General features: G+C 40.7%; 1 protein-coding gene across 2 annotated transcripts in view; it reads right to left on the bottom strand.

Annotated features, from left to right (window-relative positions):
• kiaa0513 (KIAA0513 ortholog) overlaps positions 1-2,955 on the bottom strand; it is a 20,532-nt gene extending 17,577 nt beyond the window's left edge. For both annotated transcript variants that reach the window (XM_061246178.1, XM_061246179.1), the window contains exon 1: positions 2,878-2,955. The gene's annotated coding sequence lies outside the window, so the exon portion shown is untranslated. The remainder of the gene's footprint in view (positions 1-2,877) is intronic.
• Between the last annotated feature and the right edge of the window lie 771 nt (positions 2,956-3,726).

Genomic DNA, 3,726 nt, shown 5'->3' with positions numbered 1-3,726 from the left:
AGCATGCATTGCACTAGGACCAGTCCGACGTGTTTTTTTTTTTAAGCCCTTGCTCAGTGATGACCACTGACATTTGATGAAATAATAAAAAACCCAGCAGTGAGGGCTCACTGACACAGGTTATAAAAAGAAAGAGACGGAACTGACCTCTGCCAATAAAACAATTGTGCATGCGGGAGAATTTATTCTCTGCACGCCATTCTGTTTTTCTGGTAGAACAGTACTGAACTACTCTGCAGTATCAAGAGCAACCCTCGGTAATGCTTGGCTGAGTGTGACACACGACCAGTTATGTAATATGTCCCCAACCCCCCTCCCCCGCCATCCACCCCCCCCCAACTGGAAATCTTATTCAGTGCTCACCCCCTCCAACCAACCACAGATGCACTTTGCACAGAGAGGCAAGGCATAGACATACCCTCCCCTTTATCACCTTTGTGAAATTTCCACGACATTAAGTTGCGGTCTGCCAATCATATATTCTTTATATAGCGCTCTGCACAATGAAAGTGCAGTAAAATGCTCTGTAGAGCACAAACGAGAGGTGGCCCATCCCCTCCCCCTTCCCAGCCTCTCCCACCCTGCTGTACATCCATCACAGCATTCTTCAGTTAAGCCTACACAACTCTGGACACACACGTCTACAAGGCCAAGGCTGAAGAGAAATGATTAAATAATGCTGGTAAGGAAGTTGACTCCAAGCGGAAACTGCTGATAAAAAAACTGAAAATAAAAGAAGAAAGCTGCAGGCATGCCTCCAGGAACAAGGCCACAGGAAGGAAAAGTGTGTGGTGACTCACCCAAACTATCCGTCTGCATGTAGCCAGTAACAAGGACAACAGTAACCGTTGCATTATGTTTCAGGTCAATTTGACCCCATTCATTGTTTGACATCTCTTAAGATCCAGTTAACTTTTTTTATTTTAATACAATGTTTCTCATTTTCTAATTTCTAATAAACATGCAATAAACTGTTAATGCTAAGTCCTGTACCAACTTTGCATGCATTGTATGGGGTTATTTTGACCCTCTGTAACTGTATAAAATGTAAGAAAATATACAACCATTTTTATTTTTATCTCAGATTTCTCTGTGGATGATTCTGGTGGCACTTTTATGCACAGGTGCCAAACACTCACTTAAAATGAGATGTTTCTCACAGATTTTTCATATTAATGGATAAAGGGCTTTGTTTGGGAGACAATAAGAAGGCAACACACAAAGTGTCAAAAATTTTCCATTGCAATTATTTTCTGCTGATTTAAAATGTTGGGATCAATTTGACCCCAAACATAAAAGAGGTTATAAAATCTTCACATAATATGAGGGTTAAAGCAACTGTCAGAAGCACTGACACAGAGCTGTCTGTTCTATAGAGTTTACAGCACTGACACACAGCCAAATCTGACAACTACATCTGCCACCTGCTGTTCTGTTGACAGCAGGACAGACATTTGGAACATTAGGAAACACCCTCTGACTTCAGTAACGACCACCACAACACTGACACATTGCTTCTGTAACTCTCAGTAATAAGCATGGCAGCATTGACACACATCCAACCCTCTGTACTGACAGATTTTGCACTGACATATAACCAAACTTCCGACAGCAATGACAGCAATAACAGGAAGTTGCCATCAGGACAACATTAGCCCTCTGATGTCACTGATATAACCCCCGACTTGCATATGTAGCATTGATACCTCTAATCCTCTGATACAATGTCTGTCACGTATATGTCAGTGCAAGATTGTGGTTCAGGAGCACGCTTCTTTAAAGCGATAATTTCCCCTTCTGGCAATTCAGTGTTCTGAACCAGATAGCAATTTGCATGTCTTATTTAAAAAAAAAAAAAACGCTCTTTGCTGATCTGTAGGAAAAAAAACCTTACACCACAGCATAGTCTAGTTTCATAACCTGAACACGAAACGATGACTACCACAACCAGCGTCTCGGTCCCACAAATTTGGAAAATGATTAGAGCAGGTCCAGGACGATCTTGTCCCCGTTTCTTCCGCAATTAAAACCAACTCGAATCATCCGAAGAACCATTTCGTTTATAATAAACAATCAAAGATAATAATAATAATAATAATAATAATAATAATAATAATACGCTTTTTAATTAATATGCACGAGTTGCTCTGTGTGTGAATGGCTTGATACAAATTAGCACATTTTGTGGCTGCCATTGCATTTAAGCTACTGTTAAAATAACATCGCTGGGAGACCCGAGGGTGCGCGTGCTTCGCCAGGATACGCGTGGAGACCGAACAGCTGTTTTTTGACCACGCTCCGATCGAGGTAAGGTGCATCAGTCAACCTACCAGCAGGAAGGGAATTTAACGAGGGGAATCGCGCGTCTCTTAAAACACATTCCTAACAAAGAACAGAAAAAACAAGAACAAATTAAATCAACCAAAAAAAATATCTGTAAACAAAAACGCATGCATTACTTGCATTAATGATGTAGGAGGTGTGGCAGCTTTTAAAAAGCCTGCTGTTCAAAACAAACGCAGTTATTTCGAGGGAAGGTTGATACCACACGCTCGCTAACAATTTTAACATAATACAAAGCTTTAACAATTACAAACATGTTTAAAAAATTTTTGATTTGTGTAGGGGGAAATACACGCATGACGAAGACCAAGCTTAGCCAAAGAACTGAGCGACGCCACTGCCTCCTTATGTAGCAAGCTAGCCAGGTCATCATTCCAGCTGTCAGAGCAGCAGCGACCAGGAAAGCCATTTCAGATGTAAAAATGAAAGACAACATGGAGCAACCGCTATATAAAGGCGACGGAAGCAGTTCCACATAATCGTATAGACGGTGTACACTTAAACAACATGATACGAGTCAGAACAATTACATACCCGAGAACCCCCGACAGAAATCGAAACGAGCTGCTTTCCATTCACTATGCTGGACTTGCTGCAGCACGACTCTTCACGCATGCCCAGAACATCAATTTAGGCACAGAAATGCCCTGCGACTGCGACTGCGCTTCCTCTGCGCATATGCACAAATGTGTAAAGCATATGAACTGCTCATTACATTCATCGAACGATCTATATTTCCTCTCCTTGTGATATACCGATCAGGGAATGTGCGCAGATGCGACGTAGAGTAGATTAGACGAACAGTTGGCTAATAATCGAAAAGCCCTTACACGTGATCTTTGAAATACATGCGACTGCGGTATTTTCCTTTTGGTTCGTGATAACATTGAATTTAAAATACAAAGCAAAGAACACGTGATATTTACTTGAAATATTGTAAGGAAATATGTTATTTCTCAAAAGCATATTGATGCGTTGCATATATAGGCCTATATTTTTACATGTTATCCTCCTAAGACCTGGCGTACACATGCGTGGACTCCACATTTTGGGCTGTACAACCATAATACTTAATTCTTAAGACCGAGAGTCCACATATGTGGACATCATTTTTCTCAAAAACTACATCATGTCAAAAGATGATGCTTAGTTTTTATACTTATCAGGTCCCAATAAGCCCAAATAGCAAAGAGAAATTAAAAATGCATACCAAAAAAGAGTGCGGGTTTTAGGAGGTTAAATGCCATATAAACCTCATATGGCTTTTCTTTTCGTACACTTTTGTGTTCTGTTGTCTTTTTACATAGGAAACCAACTGCCATTATCGACCTTCGTGTCAGTGAGGCATTTAGTCCAATTCCATTTAGTCCTACTGGTCTCCAT

The sequence above is a fragment of the Conger conger genome, chromosome 6 (genome assembly GCF_963514075.1).
Source record: "Conger conger chromosome 6, fConCon1.1, whole genome shotgun sequence".
NCBI classification, from domain to species: Eukaryota; Metazoa; Chordata; class Actinopteri; order Anguilliformes; family Congridae; genus Conger; species Conger conger.
Note: the sequence above shows the minus strand (reverse complement) of the source record. Positions and strands in the feature narration are given on the sequence as shown.